Here is a 22,446-nt window from a genome sequence, read left to right as displayed (position 1 = left end):
ATGCTGCCCGTTCTGCCGATTGGAGAGCCACACTGTAGAGCCTTTCTATTGTGGAAAGCTAATAACTAACATCTGCAAGGGAAAACTAAGAAATGGGCAAACCATATGTCCACAACAGTGCTTGCTGTTTAAAATATTCACTGGTAGCTATCAATTTGAAAGGAACTCAGTTGTTTGGTATTCATCTATATTTTATGCTTTATATTTTAGATTAATTGAAGCCTAGCAGATTTTATGGAGGGATGAAACTTTGTTATTCCAGCTATCAGCTGCTAATATATCGGCTCGTTTCCTTCTTAGGTCAATTGTTTTTAATTCTTGATTGACAGCACACCGTGCATCTCAGACGGAAATCACCCCAGACTTCCAGCATAACATCTAGTATGAAGCTGATCCAATGCAAAATTAATCTTTACCTAATTCCATGCTGAGAAACAGGTACAGCATCCTGTTCCCAAATACATAACTTCTAGATTTCTATACCCTCTCCATACATGAACACTTTAATCTCTTTGCAGTTTCCTTGCTATGGAGCTATTAAACTATAGCATGAAAAATAAATAAATAAATAAATAAATAAATAAATAAATAAACTATAGCATGTACTTAAGATCAATTGAGAAATTTTGCTTTTACGTGGTGCAGTGCTTTACGATTTACAAGAGCGTTTTCATCTGTGTTAACTCATCTGAGCCTACAAAAACTTGGTGAATTAGATAGGGAAGATATTTTCCCTCATCGCAGATAAAGAGACAAAGTCTCCAGAAAGGTGACAGACAGGAACATAGCCAGTGTCTCTTGACTCTAACTGGCAAGCACTTTTCACCTCACCACACTGCCTTCTTACCCTACTTCATGGCTCAATGTGTATATGAATCTGTAAGCAAGAAGTGTGTCTATGCTGTAGATAAAAGAAGAGGAAAGGGGAATCCCTGGGTGGCGCAGCGGTTTGGCGCCTGCCTTTGGCCCAGGGCGCGATCCTGGAGACCCTGAATCGAATCCCACGTCGGGCTCCCGGTGCTTGGAACCTGCTTCTCTCTCTGCCTGTGTCTCTGCCTCTCTCTCTCTCTCTCTCTCTCTCTCTCGCTCTCTGATGACTATCATAAATAAATAAAATTTAAAAAAAAAAAAAAGAAGAGGAAAGAAGGAAGCGGGATAAGCTTGGGATCACTGTAGTACATTGAGGCAGGTTGATGGTTTGGGAACATCTGAAGTTCCTGGTGACATATTTCAAAACTCCAGATTTGGATTCTACAGAAAGCTAACTTCAGAGGTCATTGACTCACTTCTAGAATGGTTATCTTAAATTGGGCCTTAGGGTATGCTCAGAAAAAGTGCTCTTTAAGTCTACTCCATTCTATTCACATTTCTATTGATTGCTGACTGTGTGTGAGGAAATCCAGAGATTATAAAGATGAAGACACATTGTTGAACCATTAAAAGCTTATTATTTATTAGGAACGAGTTATTCTTTCAATTACTCATGTATTGATTCTTTTTTTTTTTTTTTTTTAAGCCCCAGTGTGGAGCTTGAACTCACAACCTAAGATCAAGACCTAAGCTGACACCAAGAGTCAGACACTTGGGGCCCCTGGGTGGCTTAGTTCTCAGCAGAGGGTCTGCTTCTCCCTCTCCTTTTGCCCACCCCTCTTGCTCATGTGCTCGCTCTCTCTCTCTCTCAATAAATAAAATCTAAAAAAAAAAAAAAAAGGTCAGACACTTAGCCACCCAGGCCCCCCACCTTGATTTATTTAAAAATATGATTTAGCACCTTGCTATGTGCCAAATACCATCCAAGGAAGAGAACAGTAGTAATGAACATGACAAGGCCCTGACCTCAATGACTTTACTTGGCCAGTATAGGATACATAAAAAAAATCAGTGTAAACACCACAGTGCAGGAGCTGCCCACCCTTCCACAGAATCTCAATCTTGAAAAGTCAGGGGGGCAAGCTTCCAAGAGAAAGGCACATTTAAGCTGAGCCAAGTTAGGGGTGGGTTGGGGGCATAATGGGGGCTGTATGTCCAAAGGCCTAAATGCAATGGTGTAATTTTAATGGAGACAGAAGTCTGATTACAGTATTCTGCAGCGTGAATTAGAAGGGAAGAGGTGGACAGAGTGGAGACTGAGTGCAGCTAATACTTGTACCTGCCTGTGAAGCAAAAGGAGTAAGAGTTAAGGCAGTAATTGTTGGATAACTTGAAGCCAAAGGGTTTGATTCAGGGATTTTTTTTAATATGAAAAGAAAAAAAGATTACATTTCCATGAATACCTCAAAGGGCCAGTAGAGACAGAGAAGAGGGGACAACTGAGGGGAGCGTGCCCTCTGAGGGCAGGGAAGGACAGGTTCCCAAGTTCAGATGACCTATTATAAGGTAGAGTAATAAAAATACCATGAGGGGACGCCTGGGTGCCTCAGTGGTTGGGCAGCTGCCTTAGGCTCAGGTCGCAATCCCGGAATCTGGGATTGAGCCCTTCATCAAGCTCCTGTGAAGAGCCTGCTTCTCACTCTGTCTATGTCTCTCTCTCTCTCTCTCTCTCTCTGTCTCTCTCTCTGTCTCTTGAAAAAATAAATAAATCTTTAAAGAAAAAAATACCATGAGATTAAACATTTTATTCATGCTAAAAAAAAATCCAAAGTAGCACTTTGAGGGCAAGACCCTTGTCAGTTCTGCTCAGTGCTGTATCCCCAGCACCTAGAACAATGCCTGGAACATGGTAGGTGCTCATCAAGTATTTGCTGAGTGAATTAATTCATGAATGGATAAAAGTAACCATTAATTAGACACAATTTGTGCCAGGACTGTGAAAATTATTTTCTTGCATATTCTCTTTAATTCTTACAATTCTTTTTTTTTTTCCTTAAGATTATTTCTTTATTTATTTATTTGAGAGAGACTGAGAGAGAGAGAGCGCACAAGAGAGCAAGTGAGCATGAGCAGGGGGTGGGGGATGGATCCCAGGACCCTGGGATCATGACCTGAGCCAAAGGCAGACACTTAACGAACTGAGCCACCCAGGTGCCCCTACAACAACGATTCTAAAAGGTAAATAATTATTTCCATTTTACAGATGAGAAAAGAGAAGCACAGGTTTAGAAATGAAGGCATTCAGGACATGCCAGCCAAATTATACTGCTTGGGCTATTGATTATTTTGAGCTGAAAGCATTTGAGAAATAGCGGATAAAGGAAGAGCTTCCTGATCTCCCCTTTACTACCTAAAAACCACAAAACCACAAAATTTCCCATAGAAAAAGTACCCTCCCTGTACCAGGAAGAGAGGAACATTCTTATCACCAGAAGACTAGGAGTCAGCTCAGAAACGGGTGCGTACAAACAAAATTAAATAACCCTTATCTTTCACTGGTTTCCTCCCCTTGTATCTCCTAGCCACGTGCTCACAACTCTCGGCCCCCTCACCAAACCCTTTAGTCATGTCACTTCTCCACAAATGTGTGGTATTTATGGCCAAAAAGGTATAAAAACTTCCTGTTCTGGTCACTTCTTCAAGTCTGCATTTTCTTGCGAAAGCTCTCTCGTACATGCGAAGATTTAATAAAATCGGTTTGCTCTTCTCCTGTGAGCCAGTCTTATGTCATTTTAAGTCTTAAGCACAACTGTAGACCCTAATAGGGCAAAGGAGAATTTTTCTTCCCACACAAAAACTTAACCCATAACCCATAACCACACAGCTAATGAGTAGCAGACATGGGATTTAATCCAAGTCAATCTGATTCAAACTATGCTTTTAACAGTGACTATGATTTTAAGTATCTGGATTTTAAATATTCTATAGCTTTGCCAGATTACCATACTAGCTAAGTACTGGTGCCTTAACCCACTCCAGACCAATTGAGTCAGAATCCCTGAAAGAGGGACCCAGGTGTCATATTTTAAAACCCCTCTAGGTTACGAAAAATAAAAATAAAAATAAAAATAAATAAAGCCCCTCTAGGTGATTCTACAGTTCAGAGAAGGTTGGTAACTACTTCACTGTATCACTTTCTAATTTGAGGCTATAAACATTTATGTACCTGTCATTTTATTTTGAGGCAAAATCAATGCAAGTATACCAAACCAAAGATTTCATTTTATTTTCCCTGGGTACCAGGCACAGAGTATCTTGTCATTGGAAAGTGTTGGCAAGGGGCAGCCCCAGTGGCTCAGCAGTTTAGTGCCACCTTCAGCCCAGGGCCTGATCCTGGAGACCTGAGATGGAGTCCTATGTCAGGCTCCCTGCATGGAGCCTGCTTCTCCCTCTGCCTGTGTCTCTGCCTCTCTCTCTCTCTGTGCCTCTCATGAATAAATAAATAAAATCCTTTAAAAAAAAAAAAAAAAAGAGTGTTGGCAATAATACTTATCCAAAGCCTTGTAGAAAAATATTAAATATTTGAAGTAAAAATTTAAAATATTTGAATAAAGAAAAACTTTTGATGCAGCATCTGGGTGGCTCAGTTGGGTAAGTATCTGCCTTTGGCTCAGGTCAAGATCCTGGGGTCCTGGGATCTACTGAGTCCAGCCCTCTGCTCAGCAGGGCATCTGCTTCTCCCTCTCCTTCCCCTTCTGCCCCTCCCTCCCCATTTGTTCTCTCTCTCCCTCTCTGTCTCTCAAATTAATAAATAAAATCTTAAAAAAGAAAAAAAGAAAAAAACCTTTGATTACTTGCATCAGCAGAGTAAGTAGAAATGAGGTGATTATGGAGAAACAGAATGGCATCACAGTTAAGCATACAATCTATAGAGCCACAAATCCCAGCCCCAAGGTTACTAACTGCATGACCTTCACCAAGTCACTGAACTCTGTTCACTGCTTTCTTCCCCTAGGAAATAGAGATGATGATAGTACCTACTTCACAGGATTGCTACCAGAGTGAAATGAGTTAATATGTGTAAACACAGAGAGCCCAGAAGCATTCTGTGCCATCCAGCGTTGTTATTACTTATCTTTCCCTACTAGAGAAAGATTTTGTCTGTTTTCTTCCTAATCATATCTCAAGGCCTAAAACAGAGCCTAGAGCCACAACGTGGCCTCTCCGTAAATGCTGATTATTGTTGTTATTTTTGAAATGAGATAAGCATGTAAAATGACTATTGTGTGTGCACGCCACTTAAAAATATTCATTGAGGGCAGCCCAGGTGGCTCAGCGGTTTAGCGCTGCCTTCAACCCAGGGCGTGACCCTGGAGACCCAGAATCGAGTCCCACATCAGGCTCCCTGAGAGGAGACTGCTTCTCCCTCTGCTTGTGTCTCTGCCTCTCTTTCTCTCTGTGTCTCTCATGAATAAATAAATAAAATCTTTAAATATATATATTCATTGATTCTGAAGATAAAAACATAACATTTGCTCATAAATCATGTTACATCATCATACTTTCAAAGGAACTTGGTAAGCCAGTAAGAATAAAGAAACTGAGAGCACCATTTTAAAAATATGGTGAGACCTAACTGTAGAGAGCAAACTGATGGTTACCAGCGGGGAGGCGAAGGGGTGGGCTAAAGGGGAAGATGGGGATGAAGGAGGGCACCTGTTGTGATGAGCACCAGGTATTGTATGGAAGGGTTAAGTCACTATATTGTACACCTGAAACTAGTATTACACTGTATGTTAACTAACTGGAATTTAAATAAAAATGTAAAAAAAAAAAAAACGTAAAAAATATGTGGTTAGACAGTTAAACCTTAAATTTTACATACATACATCATCATCCAAATAATATTGACTTTAGGTTAGAATAAAAATATGCAAAAATGAAAATAGTTAAATATTAAGATCATGGCATTATAGTGATTTTTTTTTTTTTTACCTTCTCCCTTGGATTTCTTTCACTATTATTGCATCATTTCTTACTCTATCTGTTTTTCCTCCTGATAGTAAACTGAGAGCAGCTTCATCCACTCTTGAGAAAGAGAAGGAAAAGGCAGGAAATAGTCCAACAGTTAAACTGCACTGAATAGTTTAAAGTTGCCCTTTTAACAGCTGGAAATTTCTCATGGAATGGCTCCAGCCACTCCTCAACTTACAAAAAAAATCCTTTAGGAAGCTTCTGCCTTATAAGCAATTCATAACCCTTAGCAAAGTTGGATCAAAAAAATGTACAACATGCCTATGAGTCATCCTTAAAATACTGGTATTTTCTTCAATGAGCCTCTGTAATGGGGAAAAAATTATCATTCCACACAAGCTTCTGAGACCTGTTATCACTTTGCAGATTGAATAACCCTTGGAGACAAGGCAATCTACTGGCTAGACAGCCTGGAAACGGATTCCAGGCCAATCAGCTGCCTAGAATCAGTCTTTGGCCCAATCACCCACCTAGAAACAGTACCTGAACCAATCACTGTCTTCTAAGAACTGTTTTTCCTAAAATCTGCCACTGCTGCCTTGCAAACCAAAATCAGAGAAAGAAAATATACCTGAATTATTTCTACACTGACCTCATGTGTTCCAGCCCACCTGTGGCCTATTTGACAAAGTGCTTTGAACTCCATGCCCCTCAGTGGAATTCATTCTGTATCAAGTAATTTTTTAGCCACGTCATACCCTTTGTGGAAAGAGGTAAGGAATAAATACATTTCAGAATATATCATTTTGTATACTGTAGTGGTTTTGATGGGTTTTGTATCTATTTTTCATTAAAACTAGGTGGTTCTCAACCTAGGCTGCACATTAGAATTGCCTGGGGAGTTTTAAAAATTCTGATGCCCAGGCCTCACCCTGGACTGATTAAATCAGAATTTCTGTCATCGGTGTTTATTAAAGTCCTGCAGATTATTCTAGTGTGTGTCAGGGAGCAAGAACGTCCTGTCCCCTTCAAGGTCCTTCTAGCTGGGTTAAGAATCAAATTGACATGAGACAGATTGACAGAAGATCAAATGTAATAGCATATGTTGGGAATTGCCCATGGCAATTCCAAAGACAGGCAAAAATGAAGTACGTAATGTCATTTTGAATTAAGGAGAAGGGAGTAAAGGGTCTGGGACTTCAAAAGGAAAAAACACAATTCACAGAAAATGAAAAGGAGTAAATGTTTGGTAAACAAATGTGCACTGGGCTGCTCAGAAACAATGGGACACAGAGGACTTTGATCAAACAAGCCTTGTTAGGTTCCTCCCTGTCTAACACCCCTAGTTCATAGTGTAATGTAGTTCTTTATGGTGATAGCTTTCTTCTTGAGCAGTTCCTCTATCTAAATGCTTTCTGGAGAGTGAAGGGGAAGGTAAAGAGCTTTTCCTAAATCGGTTGGGGTTTATTACTTTTTAACTTAAAATAATCTTCTTGCAGCGGCCAGCCCTTGGCCCCTATATGTGCATCTTAAGTTGATAATACCTGCCTAACTAGATCTTAAGAATTGGCCAAAGGCAAGGCAATGTCTTACAATTTGCATTGTCTTGCCCTGTCCTGCCTAGACCAGGCAAGCAGTTGATAGGAAACACACAGGGAGTTTCAGCAAAGTGCCTAGGATCTGGAGTAAGATCAGGAGTATGTCACCCTTTGAGCTCAGTAAGGGAATATGGAGTAGTTTTAAGAGCTTGTTATTGTGGACTCAGATCTCTGTTTGAGGTCCATCTCTATCATCGCCTAACTCTCTGTCCTGAAGTAAGTTAATTGTAAAAGGAGGAAGTAAACAGATCTGTTCGAGAGGATGTCATAAAGATCACATTAGGTAGTATAAGTAAAGCACTTAGCCTAGCCCTTAGTACATGCTCCATAAATAGCCAACTAAGAATAAACACAAAATGGTTGAGATGACCCACTTGCAAAAGTAATCCTTCCTAAGAGATGATTTGCAACATTAGCAAGGGCTTAGAAAGTAACCTGCAGTGACTGTTCAAAGTGTATCCTGTTATTTAACTGAACAGAAATGTAATCTAATCAATCCTCTTGTAACTTGAACATTTGAAATGACATGGTAGTAATGGAAGTGTGGTCGCGGAAGTGTCATCACTAACAGTCAATTTAAAAAAAGAAAACACTATAGAGATAAACAGAAAAATACATTGATTTATTATCATTTTTTTAATAAATTTAATTTAAAAAGAGGTACAGAGAGACTGTGATGTGTCTCTAGCACTGTATGGAAGAGAGAAGCTGTCCTCTGTCATGGGAGCATTTTTGTTCCAGGTTTTGGGAGACTTTCCTGGATTATTGATTATGTGATAAGAAAGAAACTGTACTACTACTCCAGCTGCAACTTGACTCTCTAGAATCAATAGGCCCTTTGGGGGCCTCCAGGAACTCCCTGGAGAATATCAGGCCTTACCTAATTACCAAGCTTCCTGAGTCTGGGAGTTAGGACTATACATACAGCAGCAGTCTGATTTTTTGTCCTAGAGAAATCCCTCTCAAAACTCAGAATGTAGGGATCCCTGGGTGGCGCAGTGGTTTGGCGCCTGCCTTTGGCCCAGGGCACGATCCTGGAGACCCGGGATCGAATCCCACATCGGACTCCCGGTGCATGGGAGCCTGCTTCTCCCTCTGCCTATGTCTCTGCCTCTCTCTCTCTCTCTGTGACTATCATAAATAAATTTAAAAAAAATTAAAAAAAGAAAAACTCAGAATGTAGTATGAAAAACTTTTCAAAATCTAATTACATTTATGTTTCAGTTTGTTAGGGCAGGAATTTCTCGTTTTGATTAACCTCTGCTAGTCTCCATCTACGTGAAGGACACAGTGAACCTGATTCTTTCAGTATCTAATTGATGTCTTAGAGAGGCACCTGGGGGGCTCAGCCGGTTAAGCATCTCACTTTTGATCTTGACTCAGGTCATGATCTCGGGGTCATGAGATGGAGCCTGTGTCCGGCTTCGCTCTGGGCATGGAGCCTGCTTAAGATTCTCTCTGCTGCTCCCTCTGCCTCTCCCCATCTCTAAAAAAATAAATAAATAAAATAAAAGAAGCCTTAGAACTAAATCTATAGTAGACCTATTAATTCTTTCAAGCTATACAGCTTTTGGGTCATGGGATTTCACTTTTGCAAGGTTGTAGCAGCTGCCCCTCCATCACCATCTGGGAGTCACAATGTATTACCACTGGTCATAAATGAATAGAAATTTCTCCTGCTTTGGATACAGAGGAAGGGACCTAAATCCACTATAAAAATAGAAGGTCATTCTTATATTTCCCAGAAAATAAAATATTATTTAATGATCCAAACTATTTTCTAAATGATACCTTTGTGTCATCAATGCAATTGCAGTCCTTTAATAAGCTTTACTTAATAAATATGACTCCTGAGGTTTCAGAGAGCTCGTATAGTGGTTGCCTGCATAATTTATTTCCCAGGGTATGGATAACATAGATTTAAAATTGTAATTTGTCATAAATACTACTAGTGTCATAAATACTACAAATATAATATTCAACAATAATTTTTTCATATAGATACCTAGTTGTTTCAGTCACATTTATTTATTTTTTTAAAGATTTTATTCATTTATTCATGAGAGACAGAGAGACAGAGAGAGAGAGGCAGAGACATAGGCAGAGGGAAAAGCAGGCTCCATGCAAGGAGCCCGACATGGGACTCGATCCTGGGACTCGATCCTGGGACTCCAGGATCATGCCCTGGGCTGAAGGCAGGCGCCAAACCGCTGAGCCACCCCGGGACCCCCTCCAGTCACATTTATTGATATGACTGTCATTTTCCCCATTGAATTTCCCTGGCACCTTTGTTGAAAATCAATTAATTGTAAATGTGTAAGTCTGTCTCTGGATTCTGTTGTGTTCCATTGATCTATTTACACCAATATTACACTGTCTTGATGACTGTGGAGCCTCTTGTAATTCCTGAAATCAAGCAGTGAAGTCCTCCAACATTGTCCTTTTTTCAAGACCATTTTGGCCATTCTTCATCCTTTGCAATTTCACATAAACTTTACAACCAGCTTGTAAATTCTTTTAAAATAATCCTACTGGAATTTTGACTGGATGGCTGTGGCTCTAGAAATCAGTTTATAAAGGGTAGACATAATAATAATATGGAGGCTTCCAATCTATGAACAATTTATAATCCATTTATTTAGGTATTTAATTTCTTTCTATAATGTTTTGTAGGTTTTTTTTTTTTTAAGCATTTCCCACACCCTTTCTTTTCTTTTCTTTTCTTTTCTTTAAGATTTTATTTATTTATTCATGAGAGACACACAGAGAGAGAGAGAGAGAGGCAGAGACTCAGGTAGAGGGAGAAGCTGGCTCCATGCAGGGAACCTGACACGGGACTCGATCCTGGGTGTCCAGGATCAGGCCCTAGGCTGAAGGCGGCGCTAAACCTCTGAGCCACCTGGGCTGCCCCTGTAGTCTTCATTGTTCAGGTTTTACACACTTTTTGTTAATTCTATTTATTCCTAAGTATTTTGCATTGTTATTTTCTTGTAAATGGTATTATTTCTAAGTTTTATGTATGGCCCAGTAACATAAGATGTATATTGGTGAATGTTCTATGTACATTTGTAAAGAATGTGTACTCTACAATTATTGGATCATCTAAATATGTCAGGCCAAGTTGGTGAGAATGTCACATAAATCTTCCTATCCTTATTGATATTTTGTCATTTATTCTATCACATACTGGCAAAGGGGTACTAAAATCTGATTTTAGTGATTGTGGATGTGTTTTTCTTGTAGATTTTTGCTTTTACTTACTTTGAAGCTCTGTTACTAGGTACACACGCACTTAGGAATTTTACATCTTCTTGATCAAATACCCTTTTTTTATCATCACAATATCATTCTCTATCCCCAGAAATACTCATTTTCTTCAAATCTACTTTCTCTGATACATAGAAATACTAGCTTTCTGATGCTTAAGTTTGCATGGTATAGATTTTTTACTCTGTAATTTTCAGACTGTGCTTTCATATTTAAATGCATCTCTTGGAAACAGTATACAGTTGGGTCTTCCTTTTTATCCATGCTGGCAATTGCTGTCTTTTCATTAGACTGTTCATTCTGCTTGTATTTGGTATAATTGTGTTATAGGTGGATTGAAGTCTACCTCCATGCTATTTGTTTTTTATTCGTCCTCTCTCTTCTTTGTTCCTCCTTTTTGGTCTTGTTTTGGATTGAGTAATTTTTGTATTTCAGCCTATCTCCTACTGGCTTTTTTCTAATATTTTAAAGGGATTGCTAAAGATTACAATATGCATCCTTAATTCATCACAATCTACCTTGAATTGATATTACACCATATCATGTATAATGTAAGAGCCTTGCAACAGTATATGATGATAATTTTTATATAAGTTATATCTTATTAGAAACTTCAAATTTATATATAAATATATATATCAAAACTCATCATATAGAACATTTAAGATGTTTGCATTTCACTGTACCGTTTAACACACACACACACACACACACACACAAACAAAAGAAAACCTAAACAAACCTTAAGTTCCAGTTAACGATATGCATGCTAATGTATCCAGGGATGAAGTTTGCTGTACACATCAGAAGATAAGACGAATTGATGAATGCCAAGAAGAATGGCTAGATAGGTAAATATGTGACAAAACAAATATAATAGAACATTAATTGTAGAAGATAGGGCAATTCTTTCAATTTCTCTTTCTTTGAAAATGTTCTTAATAAAATGTAGGATAAAAAACCACTCTTCTGGGCAGCCCCGGTGGCTCAGCGGTTTAGCGCTGCCTTCGGCCTAGGGCCTGATCCTGGAGATCGAGTCCCACGTCGGGCTCCCTGCATGGAGCCTGCTTCTCCCTCTGCCTGTGTCTCTGCCTCTCTCTCTCTCTCTCTCTGTGTGTGTGTGTCTGTCATGAATAAATAAATAAAATCTTTCTCTTTTTTTTTGATTTTTATTTATTTATGATAGAGAGAGAGCGAGAGAGAGAGAGAGAGACACAGGCAGAGGGAGAAGCAGGCTCCATGCACCGGGAGCCCGACGTGGGATTCGATCCCGGATCTCCAGGATCGCGCCCCCGGCCAAAGGCAGGCGCTAAACCGCTGCGCCACCCAGGGATCCCATAAATAAATAAAATCTTAAAAAAAAAAAAAAAAAAAAAAAACACTCTTCTAATTTGACATGAAAATTAAAATTTAATTTATTTTGTAATGTCAGTTAATTGTATAATGACACTTAAGGACAGAAAAAAATTATGCACATAAATGTTGTTGGGGTGATGACTTAAAAGCTCTAGCTTAGTAATGCCTTGATCTTCTGAACTCCAGACCTGGCCTGAATCCTAAATTCACAACACCGTCTGCAAGGCTGCGCAAAATCTCACCCTTGCACACATTTTCAGTCTCCTTGAGCAAGCTTCTTCCCTTTGCTCTCTGCACACCAACCATATGAGACTTTCCCTGAATACCCAGGGTTGCTGGTGCTCGGTGAAGTCCCTGACACCTCTATGTACACAGTCTTCTTGCCTGGAATACTGCCCTCTGGCACCCTCTCCTTTCTTTTCTAAAAGTCATGCTCATCATTTAGGTTTCAACAGAGATATCATTTCCCCAGTGAAACAGTCCCTCATCTCCCAAAGTAGGTCAGGTTCCTATCCTGGAGGAACCATGGGAAAACACCTCACAGGGTGTGAACTGCTCTGAAGCCAGCACAGAACCACGGAATTTCCTTCTCAAAAAAAGCAGATGTCGCTAACAGCCTGTGTGTGACCTTCGTAAATTATCCTTAAGTAAGGCACTTCCCTTCTCAAAAAGAAGGAGTATGTGTTTAGATTTTAACATCTAAAAATCCCTGACTAAAAACCCGTTTTGGTTTAGAAAGAATGCTGGCTTGCTTTTTATGTTATATAATAAGAAGAGCAATGCTTCCCTTCCATGCCCTAAATGAAGTAAGAGAGCTGTGACTATTAGCCATGAACCATAGCTTCTGCCCTAAGGAAGCAATGCAACAGAGTCAGAACAAGCTAGGAGGAAGCTGAGGCTAAAGTCAGGAAAGCCACTTATGAGGCCACTGCAAAAGCTCAAAGGCCTGAATTAGAGCAATGAAAATGGAAAAAGAGAGAAAGTGACAGGTTGGAGAAGAAGAATATTCTGGTCTTGCCACTGGATATGTGGAGGGTGGGTGAGGAACACCTGAGTGAAAGGATGGATTTGGGGACTCATTTATCCCCAGGCACCACAGCTTTGGGATGTCAGTAATGTTAAGTCCTAAACTGCATAACATTTAGGTCTTCACTTCCATCTCCCCACAAGTACCACAACCCCAAATTCCCAATCTGGCAAATGTTTATGATCTATAATAATAAGCACTGAAAATAACACAGAATGAATTCATTAAAAGTTCTGTTTTTGTGGAAATATCCTCTGCAATAAATCTCCCCTGTCAATTTTTTTTTAAATAAGACTGGGAACAATTTCTCAGAAAGCATCATTTTATATTATAGCAGAAATCTATTCTTTTGATAATGTTAGTTGAAGTAGCCACCGAGAAACAATCAATTTTGAAAAGAACATAGAGTACTTCTACAAAGATTTATTACCGATACAGATTTCTTTTTTTAACTTAATGACTCACCAGCAAAATCCTTTAGAATTGGAAGGCTCTGTACTTTGCAAGATTGCCAAATTGTCACTGATTTATTCCCCTAAATGTAATTTGAAAGAACCTGCTGTGTAAATCTGAATACTGGAAACCTGTAAACCAAGAATCTTTTCAAATCTACTTTTCCTATTAATGGTACCTAATGCCTGAGAATAGAATCACAAATTGGGAAGAATGTGGGGCTTTAGGGTGCTAAACTTCTGTGGGAAAACAAACAACAACAACAAAAGAACAAAAAGAAAGGGAAAAGAAAAAAGAAAAGGAGAGAGAATTTATTAGTTCCCGTTCCTGAGTTCCTGAAAAGGCCGGGGCACAGTTCACTTTAAATATGGCTATACCCAGGGCTTCAAATGATAGCACCAGGAATTTGTCTACCTCCACCTCTTAACTCTGCCTTCCTTTTGGTTGGGTTTACTTTCAGACAGCTTCTGAAGCTCTAGGCTTACCTCTTCCCGGATTAAAGTCTTATAGAAAAGAGAGTTCCTTTCTCTCTGAGCACATCACTGAACTATTTACAAAGGTGTAGGAGAGGTGTAAAGACCCTGCAAGGACCCAGAACCAATAATGGCAGAGGTCACAAAGGACAAGTGGAAAGAGATTGCCAGAATCCAGAAGGAGAGGGGTTACCAGTGACCTTTAGTTAAAGAACATAAACAGTCTGAGGGGTATCATAGAAGGAGCTGGAAGATAAATATCGTGACCACTTTCTGCACCAAACTGAGTGACATTGTTTTAGAGAATCTGGAAAGAAAGGGCTAAAATGACATAATCAATTGTTAATTGATATTATGAGGATGTGGAGTATTTAGCTTCCAATTTGCCTAATGCTAGAAAGTCCAGGGCTAGCTTTGGGAAATCCCATGCTTTCCTTGCTGGAAACTCCTGTGGGCAGACAGTTCAGAGAGCTAGTTTCACTCTCCTCACATGGACTTCCTGTATCCACTGGTTTCAGATTCACTTCTACAGACAAGCCTAAGAATTGCTCTTGATATGGGACTTTAGTATATGAAAAAAAGGGTGTTTCAAAACAGCGCAGAAAAGATGGAGTATTCAATAAATACCACTGGGACAATTGTCTAGTCATTTGGAAAATATAACAATATTAGTTCCTTATCTGGTACCAAGATCATATATTTATGATCTTGGCAGGACAGAAAGCCTTCAAGTACAATACAAAAAGCAAAAACCATAAAGTAATGACTAGGTAAGATATATCTGCATATGTAGATAGATATGGATATAGATAAGTACATAGGTATTTATCATACAGAATGCATATAAAGAACTACTAAAGATAGAAAATAGGGATCCCTGGGTGGCGCAGTGGTTTAGCGCCTGCCTTTGGCCCAGGGCGCGATCCTGGAGACCCGGGATCGAATCCCATATCGGGCTCCTGGTGCATGGAGCCTGCTTCTCCCTCTGCCTATGTCTCTGCGCCTCTCTCTTTCTCTCTCTCTCTCTGTGTGACTATCATAAATAAATAAAAATTTTAAAAAAATGAAAATAAAGATAGAAAATAAAAAGGCTGGAGTGCCCACCTGGCTCAGTTGGTAGAGCATGGGACAATTAATCTCAGGGTTGTGAGTTCAAGTCCCACTTTGGATATGGAGCCTACTGAAAATAAAATTAAACAAACAAACAAATAAATAAAATAAAAAGGCAAATACTCCAGTAGAAAAAAGTGGGAAAGAATATGAAACGGCAATCCCAAGTCTAGATTTTCAGTTTCATTAGTAATTATGGAAGTAAGAATCCACTTAACACTGATTTGCTTGGCAAAGCTTAAACATTTGTTTTATCAAGCATTATATCAAATTTACACATACATATATATATGTCAAGGCATAGGAAAATTCTCATGTCTCATTCACTGCCAGAAGGAGTATAAACTGTTATGGCCACCTCAGCCAATGTGACAGTACTTTTGAAATTAAAATGTGTATTATATCTTGGGAAACCTGACTGGCTCAGTCACTAGAGCACGGGACACTTGACTTCAGGGTCATGAGTTCAAGTGGAGCATAGAGCTTACTTTAAAAAGTAATTTAAAAAAATAAATAAATTGTGCAATTCAGTTTTTAGCATATTTATGGAAGTGTGCAACCATCAGCATTATGTAATTTTAGGACATTTTCATCATCCCAAAAAGAAATATCCATCACCCACCCTCCCCCAACATGTCTACTTTCTCTATATAAATTTCCTTTTCCTGGACCCTTCATATAGTATCATACAATATATTTTTTGGTATGTGTGACTGACTTCATTCACTTAGCATAAAATTTTTAAAATATTTTATTTATTTATTCACGAAAGACATAGAGAGAGAGGCAGAGGGAGAAGCAGGCTCCACACAGGGAGCCTGATGTGGGACTTGATCCTAAACTCCCAGGATCATGCCTTGAGCCAAAGGCAGACCTTCAACCATTGAGCCACCCAGGCATCCCTTTAGCATAATGTTTTTAAGGTTCATTTATGTTGTAACGTATATCAGCACTCCTTCCTTTTTATATAATATTTTATTTTTTATTTTTTTTTTTGGTATATAATATTTTATTATATGGATATACCACTTTTTAAAAAATTCATTCACAAGTTAATAGACCTTTAGATTATTTCTACCTTTGAACTACTATAAGTAATGCTGCTGTGAATATTTGTGTACAAGTTTTGGTGTGCCTATATGTTTTTGTTTCCCTTGGGCATATACCTAGGAATGAAATTGCTGGGTCATGTGATAACCCTATGTTTAACATTGTGAGAAAGTGACATAATGTTTTTCAAAACAAGTGCACCGTTTTACACTTCCATCACATGATATGTCTTTTGAAAATCGTGCCACAGGATAGGTTATGAGAGGCAATGGTTGTTTCCCTTTATGTAAACTACCTCAAAAAAAGTTTGTGTGTGTTAAAAGCAAAAATGAGTGAGTGAGTGAGTGAGTGAGTGAGTGAGTGAATGAATGAATAAATAGCAAAATCTCAGTTCAGTATCAGGTTGGAAAGTACCCCTGGCTAAGGGTGGGAAGGCAGAGTAACAGCTAGAACCTGGCCGAGCCATTGGCTCGCGCAGTCTGAAAGGGAAAGGGGGGATGACTCAAGACAAGCTTAACACAGGTCCAGCAAGGAGACAAGTTGAAGCCAGGAATCCTATTTCTCTGATTTGGTTGGAACTCTACACGGTATTGAATCAAGACACCCGGAAGCATAAGGAAGATTATTACAAGTTGGGTCGTTTCAGGGCAAAGGGCCTGCTGAGGATTTGAACCAGGTGCGAGGGTTAGTGGAGCAGTTTTGAGAGCCTATCAGTCACAGCTCAAGGCTAGGCTTTAGACTCTGTATTCTGAGCTACAAATACTGAGCAAAGGAGATGTGTCTCTGTGGTAAGCCAGGCATGATGGGAGCTGGGTGGCTCTCAGATACCAGGCATGCTAGTGCTAGAGACCATTTCCTGACTGCCTTGTGGGGAGGGTGACTGTGACCAGGCCACAGCTTTCCTGGGACCTGGACAATATAGCAATATCAGAATTAGCACACATAGGGTAGGAGGGCTACAGCAGGGGGAGGCTGATAGTATACAGCATAGCAGTGACAAGTTCCAAAGAACTTTCTTCACACACTCTAGCTCATTTGTTCCCAACCTGGTGGGCTGGTTTGCCCAAGGACTGTAATTATCCCAAAATATCTCGACACATTGCTAAATTGCCATTTATAACTTCTAAGGTTTTACAACTCTTTCTTAAACGTACAGTTAAAACATAATTGAGAAAGCTCCCCAAAATGGGAGCCCCTCACAATAATATTCTCTAAATAATTGTTTAACATTTCTAAGTGTAAAGTGTTTTAAATGATATTTTATCAGTAAAACTATTTACTTAAGACTGATTTGCTCTTTGAGTTCCACCAACCAATGTAAAGTTAAACGTCCTGGGAAAAATCTGCACAATAATTCCTACTTTTCTGGGTTTCTTGTTTCCTCCGTACTTTCCTTTTGTGATTTTTTTTTTTTTTTTTTGGGGGGGAAACCAATAACTTGCTAAGGTATATTAAAGAGATTAAAATCCAGATAAGAAAATAAATCACTTGCTTCTAGTAAATAGCACTAAGGCGTACATTCTATTCAACCCAGGCATTTAGTAGATAAGGCCACTTGTCTGCAATTCAAAAGCACAGTTTCAAAGGAGATTAATCTGAATTGAGGGGAGATTTTTGGTTTTCTTCTCTTTAAATTCTGCTCAAGGGCACTGTGTATTTTAATAGACCAAGAAATTTTTACAGATGTAAAATCGTAAGAAGCTTTCTCTGGAAAACCTGAGTTAACAGACACCACATTCTAACATATTCAGCAATGATTTGTGCCTCTTAGAGGCACCTTGGGCAGCTGGCTTGACCCTTAATCCAGCTCTGCCTGCAGTATTTACATTTTCGGTTGACACAGCCTCTTGGAGTAATAGATCCTGTATTTTAATGCGTGCTATATAAAGAGCTACTTTCTTTTATTTTTGTTGGGAAGACTGTTAGGCTTCAGGAATGTTACCTATTTCCATTTTTTCAGGATTTGAGAAAATAATCCATGATTATTCATCATAAATTTAAGACTTTCACTTTTTTTGGCAAATGGAATCTTTTTCATTTTTACCGCCATACATAATTCTCTCTGCCCTTGATCATTTTTAGTGTCCTCCACTGGATCTTTTCTAGCGCTATTATATCTTTGAAAAGCAGAGACCAGAACCCCATGAAATATTCATCATATAAAGTATTCCAGGGCCGGGTGCTCCTTCAATTACAGTCACCTCTCTTCTCTGCAAAAATCCCCAAACCTATTCTCAATCATTCCCCCTGACACATCTCCCAGACCTGTGCTTGCCAGAGACTGAAGTAATCCATGACTGGTCCCTCCATCTTGACACAAGCTAAATGCAACCAAAACAAAAAAAAACACCCTTGAGACCATAAACTTCCCTTCATTGAATATTTATTGGAGTTTGAGGATGTGCCAGGCACTGTGCAACGTATGTAGAGGCAGTGATAGGAGGTGGTTTCGAATATTAATAAGAAGCAGGAGCACTTAGGAAACATGCAGTCTACTGGAGGAGGCATATGAATTAAAAATTATATATCTTGGGGCACCTGGCTGGCTCAGTTGGTAGACCCTGGGACTCCTAATCTAGGGGTCACAGAGCCCCTCACTGGGCTTTGAGCTTACTTTTAAAAAAATTATGTATCTATATGTAAATGCTGTGGGTCTCAAGCCATCTCTAGGAAGTTGTGCTCCTTTCCTGTTACTGCTAAAACAAATTACCACATACTTAGTGGCTTAATTCAACACAAGGGTATTCTCTTACTGTTTGCGAGATCTGAAGTCAGAAATGAGTCCTAAGGGATAAAATTAAGGTGTTATTTAAGAAACAAAACAGATGAACATATGGAAAGGGGAAAAATGAGAGAGAGAGAGAGAAATCATGAGACTCTTAACAGAGAACAAACTGAGGGTTGATGTAGGGTGGGGATGGGCTGGATGGATGGGTGATGGATATCAAGGAGGGCACTTGTGATGAGCACTGGGTATTGTATGTAAGTGATTAATCACTAAATTCTACTCCTGAAATCCATATTATCCTATATGTTAACCAACTAGAATTTTTTTTTTTAAATGGAAAAACAAAATAAGGTATCGACAAGGTTGGTTCTTCCTCCTGGAGATTCTGGAGGTAATTCCTTATCTCTTCCAGCTTTCAGAGGCTGCTAGCATTCTTTGGCTTGTGGCTGCATCACTCCAATCTCTGCTTCCATTAGCACATTACCCTCTCCTCCTTTCTCTGACTGTCCCACCTTCTTTGTGTAAGGAATCTTGTGATCACACCAGACTCACTTGGATAATCCAGGATACTCCCCCATCTCACGTCACTTAATTTCATCTGCAAAGTCCCTTTACCATGTGAAATCACATATTCATAGGTTCCAGGGATTAGGATGTAGACATCTTTGGGGGGCCACCGTTCAACCTACCACTGAAGGCAAGAGAGCAATGATTGAAAATGACACACTTCAATATTGAGTACTAGTAATAGGTCACTTTTATTTGGCCTTTGTTCTGTGCCAGGCACCTTCCGAAGCACTACTCATGTACTTTTCTCCTTCAGTCATCACACCAGCCCTTGGAGGCAGCGTCTACTCTTTTCCCCACTTTACAGATGAGGCACCTGAAGCTCCAGAATAACTTGCCCTGGACTCCCGCCCCTCCCCCCCCCCCCCCCCCCCCCCCCCGCCAGCAAGCATAGGAGTCAGCATTCAGATGCAGCTGTCTGCCCTACAGTCTTTGCTCCAAAGCACTAATAAAAAGAGAAATGAAGAAGAAGGACATTCCAGGACAAGAATATAGTGTATTGGGCAGCCCGGGTGGCTCAGCGGTTTAGCGCTGCCTTCAGCCTGTGAGGGTCTGATCCTGGAGACCCGGGATCGAGTCCCACGTCGGGCTCCCTGCATAGAGCCTGCTTCTCCCTCTGCCTGTGTCTCTGCCTCTCTCTCTCTGTGTCTCTCATGAATAAATAAATAAAATATTTTTTTTAAAATAGTATATTAAGAGGCCCAGAGCCTGCATCTTATAACTGGAATGAGGATATACAGGGAGGAATGATGGAAGACAGATGGGAAAGGAATAGGGATTGGACAGTGATGGACTCCATTGCAGGGCAGGCCCTCTCACTAATGATCAATTGTTGAAGGATTTTTTTTTCCCCCAACCCACATGAAATGATTTTAGAAAGGAGAATAACCTGATCAGATGGTTGTTTGAGAAAGGTAACTATGGCTGCATTTGGGGAGTAAATGATGGAGGTGTGAATCTCACAACAGAGAGACCTGCTATGAAGTTTTTATAAAGATCCAAATAAGAGATGGTGGTAGCCTGAACTAGAACCTGGGGAGTGGGATTGGAAAGGAAGGTCAGAAGAGTCATAGAAGAGTCATAGAAAGGGCAGAATGGACTGGGTCTTGCTGACTACATCAGTGATTGTGAGGGAGGTAAAGAGGGCAGAGTTAAGGATGTCTCAATTCCTGTCATGGGAAACCGGGTGTCAGTAATCGGGATGAGTAATAGAACTTGCACATACTAAGATTGCACAAAAAATTCTCTGCTTAGATTAATATATTTAATTGAGGGCTTCCCACCGTCAGAGACACTGAACATTAATGACACAAAGTACTCGGGTCCAGTAGCCCACAGTGTCCCTAAATCCCAGCCACCTGGTCTGATCCTGTTACCACAACCTAATGGAACTGAAAAAGGTGATGTAACAAACCAAACTGCCCACCACCCATAACATAGTTAAAACTTGGGTAATCTCACTCTGTCACCAAGCACACATTCTAAGAGGACTTCAAAAAAGAATAAAGCATTTTTCTCCCTCCCCAGAGTAGGTTTGGGCGAACTGAGGACAAAAGACAAACATCACATGAAATAATGAGCAAAAGTACAAAAGACTTTATAATCAGGTGCTAAATTATGAAGTACATTCCGTTCAGAGGAAAGCAATGTTGATTTTTACCCTCCTAGAATAGCCAAGAAAGATACGAATTTTAGTTGAGCATCTACTGCCAAACCACCACCCTAAAATGTATTGTGTCTCCCAGAGAAGGTAAAGGAAGTTCCCTTAGTCACATGGGTGCTTGCGGGCAGAGCCAGGGCGTGACCTCGGGAGAGATCATCTCAGAGCTGGCGCTCCCCGGAAGGCACAGCAGAAGCTAAGGCTGTAGGGCCTGTGGGGTCCGCTCTGGACAGGCCCATGGGCGAGGCAGAGAGCAGCGACACTCACGTGAGGAAGAGCACGAAGGCAGGACTTGGCCCAAGCTGTTAATTATTCCAGAGAGGAGACATTCTCACTGGAGACTTTCAGGTCGCCCACCACTGCTGGGTGCTTTAAGCATTTCAGTTTGGCAGTAAACATAAGTAAAAAAAGTTTAGCAGTAAAAAAAAATTTAGTTACAGAGGCGTAAGCCTGGAATACTCAGTGCCGGCTCACGGCCTTGAATAATTGTGACAAAACAACAGCTGATCTGATGGTGAGGCAGCAGGCCCCACCCACCTCAGTACCCATGGGTCCCACCTAAGGGCTTTCCAAAGTCCATGGAAACAACACCAGCTAAGTAGTCAAGTTGCCACTCCCATCACACCAGATATGTATTTTATTGGTGAGAACGATGACTAACTAGTAGGCTGATTTATATGCCAGTTCCCACTTGGCCTTTTGCCTGACAGCAAAATTTACTACTGTCAACTAACTCTCTTCCTATTTCAGTATTAAAAATTGTTACACTCTCAGCAGTAAAGCACATCCAGCCAAGTGACAAGCAAAGAACTGTTAGGGAGAAGTACACAGACAATATGGGCTGGACTTTGCCAGGAAGATCAAGAGCACATACGGGCCAAGAAGTGTTGCAAGGAAGGAATTTTCTAGAGTGTTATGCAAACCCCAGTTATTATCCCGGGCAATGTTGCAATTTCACTTCTGGTTTATATTAACTAGTACTAGAAACACAGAAGGGGTGACCTAATTCTTTTCCTGCGGATTTTCCTTTTATTAGAGCTGTACTCTGGTAGGCTGCTTAACTTACTAATTTTTTTTTTTATTTTTATTTATGATAGTCACAGAGAGAGAGAGAGAGGTAAAGACACAGGCAGAGGGAGAAGCAGGCTCCATGCACCGGGAGCCCGACGTGGGACTCGATCCCGGGTCTCCAGGATCGCGCCCTGGGCCAAAGGCAGGCGCTAAACCGCTGCGCCACCCAGGGATCCCTTAACTTACTAATTTTTAAAAAATCAACATTGAGCTCCACCCTGACTTAAATTTTCAAATATATCATTACAGTATCTAATAAATGTAAATTCCTTTCTAAAAGTTTTTTGAGGTGTAATTTTACA

The 22,446-nt window shown here is 40.1% G+C and overlaps 1 protein-coding gene across 1 annotated transcript in view; it reads right to left on the bottom strand.

Moving 5' to 3' along the window:
• RNGTT (RNA guanylyltransferase and 5'-phosphatase) overlaps positions 1-21,543 on the bottom strand; it is a 369,143-nt gene extending 347,600 nt beyond the window's left edge. Inside the window, exon 1 of the mRNA XM_077903107.1 lies at positions 21,341-21,543. The gene's annotated coding sequence lies outside the window, so the exon portion shown is untranslated. The remainder of the gene's footprint in view (positions 1-21,340) is intronic.
• Positions 21,544-22,446: the final 903 nt, after the last annotated feature.

The sequence above is a fragment of the Canis aureus genome, chromosome 7, assembly GCF_053574225.1.
Source record: "Canis aureus isolate CA01 chromosome 7, VMU_Caureus_v.1.0, whole genome shotgun sequence".
NCBI classification, from domain to species: Eukaryota; Metazoa; Chordata; class Mammalia; order Carnivora; family Canidae; genus Canis; species Canis aureus.
The sequence above is the reverse complement of the archived record's forward strand: the minus strand, read 5'-3'. Positions and strand labels throughout refer to the sequence as shown.